Genomic DNA, 14,210 nt, shown 5'->3' with positions numbered 1-14,210 from the left:
GATATGTTTTGGATGTCTGCCATCCAGACTGAGATCCTCTATGCTAAAAGCGGGTGAGAATTACATGCATTGTGTGAGGGTATGTATTCTTATTAAGGAGATAATTGTAGAGTTTGTTTATATTATTTTTCTTTATGGTGAGCAAGTTTCTAGTGAGGAGTTGGGGGGGGGGGGGGGGTGTTTCCTTGGCTCATGTAGTGGAGAGCTCAATTATGTTAGGTAGAGTTCCAGATTGACCCTATTCCTGGTGTGACTCCTAAATCCAAAACACCCTTTAGGTTGGTTTCTCTGGAACTAAAGGAGATGTTGTCGCAACCCCAAGGTTGATTGAGCGAGAGTGTATTCAATCAAGTTATCCATCTTGGGCAGCGCCAGTCCAATTCGTTTAAAGAAAAATGATGCATGCGGTTGGGTATCAAATATCTAAGCTTGAACAAGATCAAGATGAAGAAAAATAGTTATATACGACCTATTCTTGTTTGGGGTAGATGCAATGAGGGAAGGTTCTTGTGTATGCTTCCTAACAGACAAGGAGTACCAGAGTAAATCATTTTGTGTATGGTTAGGAGTTAGTGGTAGTTGTTATTACTTCTAGGTTATGGAAATTGTATTTGCATGATACGAGGTGTGTGCTATATGCATATCGAACGATCTTATGACACATCCAGAAAAAGAATGATCTGAATGTGAGGTAGCGACATTGGATTGAGCTGGTTGTCGATTATGTTTGCAAGATAAGTTACCACACTAGTAAGACGAATGTCGTAGCTAACGCATTGAGCCACAAGGAACCCATATCCTCATGCTATCTAAAAAAATATAGGTATGGTGGTTGTTCTTGGTATTTTCCAGTAGGTTCAAGCTGCTCATGTCGAGGGTTTGAGAGAAGATTTGATGAAAGATGAGGGGATGGTGAAACAAAAGGCTTATTTAGAGGGGGTATTCAAGGCCATGGGACCTTTGAGGGTGAAGTTGGGTCCCTAAGGTCGGTGGTATTCGTGACACATTGATATGGTACATGCACAAGTCAAAATATTTGGTTCACCCAAGAACTACTAAGATGTTTCGTGACTGAAACCTAGTTATTAGTGAATAGGGATGAAAAGTGGCATGGCGACATATGTATCAAAGTATGTGATGTGTTTGCAAGATAAGTCATAACGTTAGGAATTGTACGGTAACTTCCCTCTATTGGAATTGAGTTAGAGAACATTACCTACGACGAGGATGGCACATGAGATGTAAGGTCTACTAGAGGTGCCTTGTATGAGAAATCACTAAACCTATGAAAACCACATCTAGTTAAAGTGTTTGATAAAGTATACAAGGTTTTCATACAAAGTGTGAATCGTGATTAAGTATGGAGGATAAGTTAAGAATGTGATCTAAAATAAGATGATTCATTGGATTATAGATTCCTAAGATGAAATCTACTTAAGGAGGAGAGAATTATAGCTACCCGAAAATCCTTCCTTTAACGATGTTAGTGCTACGTTACAAGAATATCAAGCGATGTGAAGTTATTTCATTTCTATGAGAGTAAAAAATTGAAATAGATTAAATAAAATTTGCGTCAATTAACACCTAATATAATTAATCGATATGTTTAACAAGTATATAATTTTATTTAATGGTTTTGTGGGAAAATATGGTAATTATAGTTCCTTAAGGGTATAATTAAAGTCCAAGGGTTATAATGTCATTTTAGAAAGTATTATAATTGTAGAGCTTTTGATTTTGGTGGTTGAAAATGTCATCATTTCAAAGTGGAGGGGATAAAATGGAAAAATCATATTAGGAAACCCTATGGAGTCGTAACCCCCTTTTCTATGCATCATTTCTTTTTTTTTTTCATCGTCCATGACCTCATGATTGGGTTTCTAACCTCAAAGACTTCACTCCCCACTCCTTGGGCTATTGTGCATCGATGATCAGGAGAGAAAAAAAGGGATCGCAAGTGTGTTTCTATTATTCAACTCGAAAGTTCGCATCAAAGGAAGAAAAAAAACAAATCCGATTTGTGGACTTGTTGTGCATACATGAAGAATGAGCCAAATCAACTTGTGGGTTGTTGCTATGTGTTTGTGTCAATCGGCAGTAGGAAGAAAAACAAAACGAACATGAAGTAGAGGAAGAAGGGTTGATTGCAAGGTTGTGGATGTTGAGGTTGACGGGTTGTGTAACAACTCAGAGAATACGTCACCAGCCGTCGTTAATATTTAACGATAGGACGAAAAATGTAATTGGGACATCATTTTAATCACACAATATATTTTAATATATTCCAAATTTTCATCTCTAATTACGCCAACTATTAGGCTCAAAAATAAGTGTACATGATGTCGCGTCACTTTGAGAGCGGGTTAACATATTTAGACTCTATAGGTTACCGCGATTCTATAAATATAATATTCGTAAAAATCCGACATAGTATGGCTATGATATGGTGTCTATGGTAAATAAATATCTAGTGTACTTAAAAAACTACAATGACGAAAACTACAAGGAGATTGGTTCACTTTTGGAGAAAATCACCAACTAGACAATCGTAGTACTACTTAAAGTAGGAATTATGAAGCAAGGAACTCCTAAAACAGACGTTGTATGAGAAAGTTATGGTTTTCATAAAATCATAACAATAATAAAAACACGTCGAAAAACGAAAGTCAAAACAAAACAAAACAACCAAAGGGAAATTTGTAGAGAATGACACAGCTATATCAGCCCTTTGCCCAAAATTTGTGACCGTGAGTACAAGAAAGTGGAAAAGTACATATGGAGATTGGTTCAAACCATTAAAGGGTTGGTCACAGCTTCATGGCCATCGACATACGTTAGCGCCAAAAGATTGGGGTTCAGCCTGATGAAACAGGAAATAAGATGAGGCACGTTGGTATAGAAGACCGACATCCTGAGGTCAAGGGTAAAGAAGTGCAAATCTGGAAGCAGATTCAAGGGTACCTCCAAGCAAGCTCTGAGCAAAAGATAGGAAATTATCATGGCATATTCCATCAGTCCGGCCCTATCACCGATTGTAGTCCCCGCATCCCAAGGACAGTACGTGAGAAAATACCCGAAGTGCAACTCGTGTCACTTCCACCACTTCGGCAACTGCATACACTATAATAGGTGAAATTGTAGAGGTGGAAACTCGTGACTGCTCCCATTGCCATAACCAACCCAAGCATGGTTGCCTTACCAGAAAATTAGGCCTGCTTTGAGTGTGGTATTGTCGGGCACGTCAAAAGGAACTGCCCAAAGCTGTGGAATGAGGGAGGAAACTCCCAGGGAAGAGCATTTGGGATTGACACTAAGGATGCCATTCATAACCTAATCGTTATGACATGTACTTTTCCTGTTAACAGTTTATACGCAAATATACTCTTTGATTCTGGTGCTGAAAGACGTTTTATTATGCCTATGTTTAGAAAACTTTTAAGCTATAAGTCTAGGAACTTAGATGAGCTTTATATAGTAGAAATTGCTAATGGAGAATCCGGTAGTACTCAGGAATTATTAGAAAGTTGCCTTCTAACTCTTAATCTCCACACTTTTCATGTCAACCTCATGTCCATGATCATCAATAGTTTCGGTGTGATCATTGGCATGAATTGGTTATTGCAACACTGAGCAAAGATCTTATGCTACGACAAGGAAGTATGATTACCCTTACCCAACAGAGATAAGACCAGCAAAGGCCTCAGAATCATCTCTTGCTTGAAGGCACAAAATTACCTCCACAAGAAGTATCATGCTTTCTTGGACTACATCGTAGACAATAAGGGTAATAAGAAGGAAATCAACGACGTACCCCAAGTATGTTATTCTTCCTGATGTATTTCCGGAGGATGTGCCCGGACTACATCCAATTCGCAAAGTAGAATTTTAAGTTGACCTAGTCCCAGGGGCAGCTCCAATGGCAAAATCTCCCTACCGATTAGTCCCTTTAGAAATGCAAGAGTTGTCCAGTCAACTTTAGGAGATTTTGGATAAAGGATTTATAAGACCAAGTTTCTCACCTTGGGGAGCCCTGTTGCTATTAGTCAAGAAGAAGGAAGGAACCTTCAAAATGTGCATCAATTATCGCGAAATGAATAAATTCACGATCAAAAACATATACCCACTATCTATTCGATAAACTTCCAGGATCCAACTTTTACATAAATATTTATTTAAGGTCAGGGTACCATCAACTTCGAGTTCAAGAGGACATTCTGAAGACAACATTTAGAACTCAGTATGGCCACTGCAAGTTCATATTTATGCCTTTTGGCTTAACTAATACTCTAGCAGTCTTCATGGATCTAATGAACCGTGTCTGTACGCCCTACCTTAATGAGTTCATGATCGTATTCATCGATGATATATTGATATACTCACGAATAGAGGAGGACCACGCCCAACATCTTTGAACCATTTTGGAGTTTTTGAGAAAATATAATTTGTATGCAAAATTCTCGAAGTGTGAATTTTAGCTCAGAGAAGTACACTTTCTAGGATAAATGGTTAGTGACAAAGGTATTCACATAGATCCTTCCAACATCAAATCCATGAAGTATTAGGAAGCACAAATGATGCCAACAGAGGTGCATTAATTTCTAGGATTGGTAGGCTATTATAGGAGGTTTATAGAAAATATCTTAGAATAGAAAAACCCCTCACAATACTTACATAGAAATATTCAAAGTTTGAATGGAAATAACAGCAAGAATCTTCATTTCAGAAGTTGAAACTCATGCTATGTAGTGCACTGATCCTTTCACTTCTAGAAGGAACCGAAGATTTCATTGTCTATGATCATGGAACACATCGAGGCATGGGATGTGTACTCATGCAAAGAGACAAAGTGATCGCTTATGCCTTGCGCCAAATCAAGACTCACAAGAATAATTATACCACCCGTGACTTGGAACTGAAAGCTGTAATTTTCACCTTAGTAATATGGCGACACTACTTGTATGGCATGAAGTCTGTCATATACATGGACCACAAAAGTATTCAGCACATCTTCAACCAAAAGGAACTCAACATGATACAACGAAGATGGCTTAAGCTGTTGAACGACTACGAGTGTGAGATTCGATACTACCCAGGAAAAGCTAATGTAGTAGCCGATGCCCTAAGTAGGAAGAAGTGATTCAAACCTCACAGAGTGAAAGCGCTCACTCTAACTATCTAGTCAAACCTTCTTGTTCAAGTAGAGGCACTTAAAGAAGAAAACAAGGCAGAAGAATTCTTACGAGGTATGGAGAAACAATTTGAGTCCAAAAAAATGGAACCTTCTGTTTCATGGACCGAACTTGGTACCAAAATTTAGCATCAGGGAGTCCAGTACTCAACGAAGCTCACAATACAAGATACACAGTTCACCTATGATCTGATAATATGTATCTTGACTTAAAGAAATGGTACGGGTGTCTAAACTTTAAGGTAAAAATCGCCACCTACGTAAGAAAATGTTTAACATGCGCTAAGGACAAGGCAGAATACCAAAAACCATCAGATTTATTACAACAACCCGAAATTCCCAAATGGAAATGGGAACAAGTTTCCATGGAATTTATCACAAAACTACCCAAGACGTCTACCGGTTATGACAAGATTTTGGTAGTAATCGATCGTCTGATTAAGTCCGCCCATTTCCTACCCATTAAGAAAACAAACAAATTGGAGAATTTAGCCATGACTTATGTCAAGGAGATAGTTTGGATACACGACATACCAACATCGATCATTTCAGACAGAGACAACTGATTTACATCCCTGTTCTGGAGAACATTACAACAGGCACTAGGAACCTGACTTGATATGAGTACCGCTTATCGCCCACAGACAGATGGTCAAAGCGAGAAAACCATACAAACCTTGGAAGACATGCTCATAACATTTATGATAGACTTTGGAGATGCATGGGATACTCACCTATCGTTGGTTTTCTATTATAAAAATAATTATCACACGAGTATAAAGGTTGCGCCATTCGAATCACTTTATGGTAGAAAGTGTCGTTCACCGTTCTGTTGGGTAGAATTCGGTGATACCCAACTAGCAAAGAAAAACGTTGGTGAAAATTAAGGAACGATTGAGAACTGCTCATGATAATTAAGGAACGATTGAGAACTGCACCATTCGAAGCACTTTATTCATGAAACAACCGAGAAAATTGTGAAAATTAAGGAACGATTGAGAGCTGCCCATGATAGTCAAAAGAAATACGCCGAATTTCGACGAAAACCACTTGAATTTCAAGTTGGAGATAAGGTCCTGCTAAGAGTATCTCCTTGGAAAGGAGTTATATAATTTGGTAAAAGGGGTAAACTCAACCTAGAATACATAGGGCATTTTGAGATCCTAGCCAAAATAGGCCTAGTAGCCTACCAACTTGCTCTGCCCCAAGAGCTCAAGCTCATGCACAATGTATTCCACATTTCAAACCTTAAGAAATGTCTCTCTAAAGGCACACTAGTTGTACCTCTTTACGAAATCCAGATCGACACAAAACTCAATTTCATTGAGGAACCAGACAAGATAATGGATCAAGAAGTCAAGAGACTTAAGCAAAGCCACAATCCTAGAGTCAAGGTATGACGAAACTCTAATTGAGGATCGGAATACACATGGGAATGCGAATATCAAATAAGGAACAAGTATCCCCACTAATTTGAAAATGCCCCAGCTACATGCTAAATTTCAGGATGAAATTTCTTTTAACGGGGGGAGGATGTGACAGCCTAGAGAATACGTCACAAACCGCCATTAGCATTTAGCGATAAGATTTAAAATGTAATAGGGACATCCTTGTAATCATGCGATATATTTTAATATATTCGAATTTTCCATCTCTAATTACGTTAACCATTAGGCTCAAAAATAAGTGTGCAACATGTCGCGTCACACTGAGAGCTGGTTAACATATTTAGACTTTATAGGTTACCGCAATTCCAAGAATACAAATTTCGTAAGAATCTGACACAGTATGAGTAAGATAGGGAATTCATGGTAAATAAATATCTACCATACTTAAAAAGCTACAATGACGAAAACTACAAGGAGATTGGTTGACTTTTGGATAAAGTCACCAACTAGACAATCATAGTACTACTTAAAGTAAGAATTATGAGGCAACGAACACCTAAAATGGACTTCATATGAGAAAGTTATGATTTTTATAAAATCGTAACGGTAATAAAAAAACATCGAAAAACAAAAGTCAAAACTAGAGAAAATGAACAATCGTACAATTCACGCGCATTTGCGCGGTGCATGCTCCAATAATAGCTATAAATAGCTGGTTTTAGTAACTCATTTTCCTCATACCCTCTTCTGTTTTCACTCTATGTCATTTCGCATGCCACCTCCCCGAGCATCTCTTGAAGTGAAAACTTGTGATTTTTACCCTACCACAACGTTTTCATAACTCATAGGTGAGTTCACGACCCCATTTTCCAAACCTTTTGGGGGGAAATGCATGTCTAAAATGCAACTTTACATAGTTATTACTAATTATAGTTAGATAATTATTCCCATAACATTAGGATGATATTATGCCCGGTAGTTACTCTGCCAAAACTATTTAGCTAATATTATGCCTAGTTCTTATGCTAAACCACTATGACAGATTAGAACGTATCTAGTTGTCACGTTGACCAGTTGCCAGGAAATGCTGAAACTCGTTACTTTAGCCACCCTTTGGATAATCGTAGTACATATTGTTACTCTGCCTAAATTCCCAGCTATGCAAACACACTAATTATATATATATATATATATATATATATATATATATATATATATATATGATAAATAATCTACATAATAAAAAATGTATAAATACAATACGAATAACAACACGACTGGCGAGGGGAGGCCCCCGCGACAAGAGTTACATGAGACACGATCCATCAACATGTTGATAGATTCTCAACTAGCGCCCGACATATAATCGTTAATTGATAAGTATTAGAAGAGACATGTTTCATCTACACGGTAAGTCGAAGTAGGCATAACTTTCTAAACATAGCGACGTTCGATGAAGTGTCGTGTATTTTTCGAGATCAACAGTCATAGCTCAATTATAGGAACTCGTCATAACTTTGTAAAACTAAAACTAGCTATCATAAAATACTACTAGGAACTACCCTAATTACGTAGTGATAGTACACACAAACTTGAGGAATTGAGTTTAATTGAACAAATATCTAACTATCGCTGACTATCACTAGGAACCTACATATGGTAGTAGTTACTCACAATCTAAAAGAAGTGAGTTTAGGATAAAACAAAATAACTAAAATACCTACACATTTTTCACAAAAATAAAACCTATAGACTCATCAAAATTATTTTGACCTCTCAAACTACATGTATTCTCAGGAGAATGAACCCATCTAAAGGAGGAGATAACCCTGGTGATGCAGCCCGAAGTCTATGTGCTTTACTTTTATATTTTACTTTCATAAGCTACTTGTAACTTGAACAACTATGTAACATATTTTATTTAATGAGTAAATAGCTATGTTGTTTAATACATCCTGTATATTTCTCAATGTATATCTTTGGCTTGAAATCCCAACATCCTAACGTCGCACAGCCTAGCGCTTCTGTCGGCGGCTAGGGATGTGAAAAGTTTGAATATTGTTTGAAATTGAGGATTCAAATAATCCTTAATAATTAGTATATTCTTGATTCTTAGTTTCTCTTGTTTTCTTATCTCAATTACTTGAGAATTAGTGCAAAACATGGGTGAATTTCTTGTTAATTGCTTTCATTGATCATGTTCCGTTCACTCTTAATTCTTGTGATTATATGTGATAAAGCTTTAGTCACTTTGATGGTATTTTTGATGTCTTATTCCTGTCAAAAGCATTTTATGAACATCCTAAAGAGTGTTATTTTTCATGTCCATGAATTGCTCTAAGTTTTGGAGTCATTATCTTTTTTGTTGTTGCTAAAACTCATATTGATTTCTATCTCAATTCTAATGAGTATTTTTTTGTAAATATCATTTTTTGAACCTCCAAAATGTCTTCTAAAAATCCATAAAGGTCTTTATATGTGGCTTAATGGTGGAGGAAAATCAAGCCCTTAATTGTGTTTTCTCTTTTAGCAATGTACTTTGTTTTTCCCTTAAAACCAATGTAGTTTGATTCATGGTTTGAAATTGAAATTGTCCTTTTGACTCCATGACATGTTACTATTGTTAAAAACTCAATTTTCAGCTTGATAGTCAATTTGGGTTATGTCTTAGTGGGCTAAGTTGTTAATTAACCCTTAAAACTCAAAGATAGGAGTTGTAGGAAAATGCCTATTCTACCCATGTTTTGTACAAATCTAGAAAATCATCGGGAGTCGAATTTAGGATTTGTAACCTCTCAAAGTTAAAATTTTGAGTCTAGTCTGTCCTTGATTTTTCCCAGGACCTGATGTTGTTTCTTACCAAGGTAAAAATCGTCATTTTCACTGACTGGTCAAAAATTAGGTACACGGATATGCAGTTTTGTAAATTTTATAGAAAATTACAAAAAAATTGTATGGGCCTGTACAAGAACTTATTGAAAAGATAAACGTCTAAATTACAAGAATATAAAAACAATTATAATTTCATAAGTTTTTGGTTGTGATAAAGTGGTCTTAAATAGGTTGATGTTTCATGTCAAAATCTGAGAATTTGGCCTAGTAACTAGTTTGCATATTTTCGGTATAGAATTGCTATTTTTGATCTTGTAGACTTATTGTAATATACTTATTTGTGTTGTACTAGGGGAAACTTGATATCTCAGTTCCTACAAAAATTTGAAGTGTGGAAAGGACACGTTTTGACAAATGTAAGTTAATCTTTATGGTGTTATGTACTTTGTTAGGGAATTCTATGTCTTAGATGGATTGGAATGAACCTCGGTTGTTTAGGTTCCATGTACCCCAATTGTGTGTGATATACTATAGCTTACTAGGCTTCCTTATGTGTATGAGAATTTATGATGCATATGTACTAGATTCTTATTCTTTTGATATGAGAGGTGTGTTACAGCCACGATATAAAGAGTGCCTTATGTTGATTTTATGTGATGTGTGCATGCCATGAATTCTTGGAAATATTTGCATGTGATGATTTAGGACAAAGCATTCTAGAGAGGTGATATCCATAAAGATGATATGTGCATGAAAATTGGAAGTGATGTAAAATGTTATAACTTATAACCAATAGTTTGCATGTTTACATAATAAGAATTTGTGAAGTAATAAGATAGTAAAAGATGATAATAAATATGAAAGATTACTTATGAAGGTTAAATGTGTAAATTTCTTATATGATGAATTAATAACTTATTAAAGGGGAGGGGGTACACATATTGGGGTTAAGGGTAGCAACCAAGACTTAGGTGTTTATCATATCCGGATTTGTGAGGTGGACCTATGGATTGGGATATACCTATAGGATAAGAGTTTAAGCCAAAGAAGTGTCGAGTGATTTTTCTATACAACCACTAGGGACATGGTCCTTGAGGTGGGTGGGCTAGAGTGAGGTTAGAATTGAGATGGGGCCATCACAAACTTCACGTGTGATTTGGGAGGTGTAACACGGTGGAATTGGCACCGATTGTACCAATCCTTAACAACAACGTATGTACTAGTATATGAAACGTCGGAGTAACGAACACAACGAATCAGGAGTAATGTTATGGGTGAGATTCATGTCTCATCTAGTGCATTGGGTCATGCCAGTCATGTTAGTAGTGAATGGGATACTTGCCTTGAGTTTTCTGACGAATAAGTAGACCCATGAATATGAATTATAATTATAATAATTACAAAGGTGACTAGCGGAGGGTAATTATTAAAGATGAAAAAGAATAGTAATATTATTCCATAATATTATTGTGATGAATGAAGTAGGAATTAGTTACAAAGATGAATAAAGAAGAGTAACTAATTGTAAAAGCTCTAAAAGAAGAAATATATTACTTGAGCAGAATTATGTTGTTTTGTGATGTATGTGATGTAATGTTATGTGGGTGTTTAAATGCGTGATTATATGATGTCTTGTCTGACCCATTTGGGATATATGGGTTCCATAACATTCTACTTATGATTGACTCTCTTAGTGTATGTTGACACTTTTTCTTTGCTTGTTATTTTTCCTTGCATTGGAGCAAGTAGCATGATATGATGTCTTGTAGAGGATTGGGACTTTTGGGGTATGTTGACACTTGCTTCTTTTCTTATTAGTGTATGAACTTTGATTTTGATGATGGTTGTTTTTTGTAATAAAGTAACATAGGTAATGTTTTCATAATACTTAAAATAAGAGTTTTGCTAATGTATTCTAGTTAAAAAGTGTCTAAAATAAAAAGAAACATTTGGGTGAAATCACGATGTTACAAAAACATATTCAAATCAAATGTAATTACCAACCATCAAGACCAATATGCCAATGTGGAGCCTTAGTTGCAGCATTCAGGAATTGCAAAATTGCTTGCTCTGCCTTCATTATAGATATTGAAAACCATGCACTACAATATAATACAATACAAAAGAGATATTACCACTAAAGAAAAGCATCACACCACTTTACTTGTTTTTCATCACAAAACAAAAGGAACTTAACAAACCTGCCATATCAACAAAAGTCATGAACGACCCTATATATACTATAACAACTGCTACTCCATGTTCTAGATCTAAAATATGAACTATGTTTCAAGAAGAAATCATTAGTTCCATTACAGGCGTCCCCCCTAATATGAGATTTACAATTTACTCATTTCAAATCTCAAATATTTTCACTTCAGTTACGCTTACACAAATCCAATTTCTCAGAAAGAACTACACAATTAGAAATCTTATTTACATCGAAAAATATAATATATATATATATATATATATATATATATATATATATATATATATATATATATATATGCATCTAGATAACTTCTAACTTCCCTTAAAATATTAACACCGTAAATATGTATTCCAGGGTAAGATCACACTTATCAAAAGGCAAGAAGAAAGAGAGATTAAATTACATACCCATTAACCATGAGTACAATACAACTCTCACATTTAATTGGAACATAGTTAGTTTCCTGAAAAGACAAAGACAAGTTACCATTAAGTTCAAAACAAACTAAAGAAAACATATATTCAACACACGAAAAACATATCCAAGTTTAATAAAACTTAAATAACATTCCCCTAGTTAAGGAACTTAAACTATTCAATCCCCAATAATGACTGGACAATCATTAACAAAATACTCCAACTTGGCATGTAATAGAGCCCTTTGAGGAACAGATGAAGAATAAACCATATCAAGCAAGACAGTGTATAATATAAGAATAAACATATGAAGAAGAAAACAAACATACATTCTCAAGGGTGGAGGGCAGAAGAGTTAGGTGAGATAAGAGTGACACAGAGCTAAGCATTAATGAAGGGCACAAACCATAGATGAGATGTGATTCTCTTTCACAAAATTTTGAATCGATAAATTATGGGATAAATAGTGGGGTTTTCTACTTTTGACGATGAATCGAAGCTGGTATCACAAATTCACTTTTAGTCGACCTCGAAGAAGACATACGAGCGGAAGAAACTTGAGGAATTCCCAATCATTTCCCTATGGTGGTAAACGACGTAGGTGGTGACCGATGTCTGTTTAGGGTAAGGGAGAAGAATCATTAAGGGCCAAAAGGATATGGAAATGAGTGAGAAAAGGGGAAATTCACAGATTGATCTATGTTGAATGAGAAACTAAGAAATGCAACTCATGATTATGAAAAAGGGAATCTAATATTTCTAACAAAGGCAATTCTTGATTGTTAGAAAACGAATATGAGATGGTTTGATGGTGGTGGTCGCGACTTAGGGTTTATAGAGAGAAGAGAGGGTGAGAATGAAGGTTGTCAGAGAGGAGAGAATGTGCAGAGGCAGAGGAAGGCAGAGCTTCAAAATTCTTGGGATTTATTTTCCCCCTTATAGAATGTGCATTGCTAAAAAAAATTATAAAATCACAACCAATTTTATGACACGAAAAGTGTGTGTCCTAAATCCTTCAGATTTTGGTATAGATAACATTATTTTTAGGACACACACTTTTGCATGTCATAAACTAGTATGTGTAATGGTTCGTGTGTTATTAAAGGGTTGTTTTCTAGTAGTGTTTATATTTTTATTTTTCTTGTTTTTTTATTAATTATTAAAACAAATATAATTTTAAACATACTATTTAAATAAAACATAATATTTAAATTAACATAACATCTAAATTGAAAAAAAAAACATTACAAGACAAAAAAATACATATTTTTTCCTAAATAACACAATTCATCATCATCGTACCGTCGGAGATATAATCTGTCCAGTCTTCTCGAAGTTGCCTGTGTTTTTATGCGCATTGGATATCAACGATTCTATGTAAATATTCTACTGTTCCCGATTGAAATTGAATGTGTATGAGATTTGTTGGGATATAGTGTGCAATATTTTGTCATTTATCTTCTACTTCCATGTTATGCATTATGATAATGCATATATAATATATCGTAGAGTTTCTAATTGCAATGGTTGTGTCGCATCTTCTACTATGTGCCACTTCGACTTTGTAACATCCTATTTCTGAGTAACCCTATGTATTTATTTTATTTTTTTAATTTAGCCAAAAAGTCGTATTAATTTGATGGGGTGTTCACTATCAGGACTTAAATTTTATAAATTCTAGAAATCGGGGGTTAAAGTGTAACCATTAGACCAGTTATGAATAGATTTGTGGAAGCCGTGGGCTGTTTGGTAACTTTTGGACTTGAATTGAAAGGATTTTTGGAAGCGGGAGGCTATAGAGTAATTTATGGATTTAATTTGTATCTGAATTGAGGAGGGACTGAAAGTGTAAAAAAAAGATTTATGTTTGAAAGAGAGGAAAGACTTAAACCTGCTTCCCCGACACTCTCTTGCTTCTCGGCTACAACACAAAACCATAACCCTAATTTTAAATGTAGCCTCCACCTTATTCTCCATCCGTCGCCACCGTTTTCCTTGCCTTTTCGATCGGTTGGAGACCACTTTCAACCTTGATGTCGACGATGAAGAGTTTGGGGTAAAATATCACTAGATTGAGTCGGGTTTATGGCTGCAACCGTACTCGATAGCGGACGCAAACCTCCGTCTCTCCACTGCAAACCGCTCCTTTTCTCTCTCCACTTTCATTCTCT

Source organism: Lactuca serriola, chromosome 2 (assembly GCF_051521515.1).
Source record: "Lactuca serriola cultivar US96UC23 chromosome 2, Lser_US96UC23_V15, whole genome shotgun sequence".
NCBI lineage: Eukaryota > Viridiplantae > Streptophyta > Magnoliopsida > Asterales > Asteraceae > Lactuca > Lactuca serriola.
The sequence above is the reverse complement of the archived record's forward strand: the minus strand, read 5'-3'. Positions refer to the sequence as shown.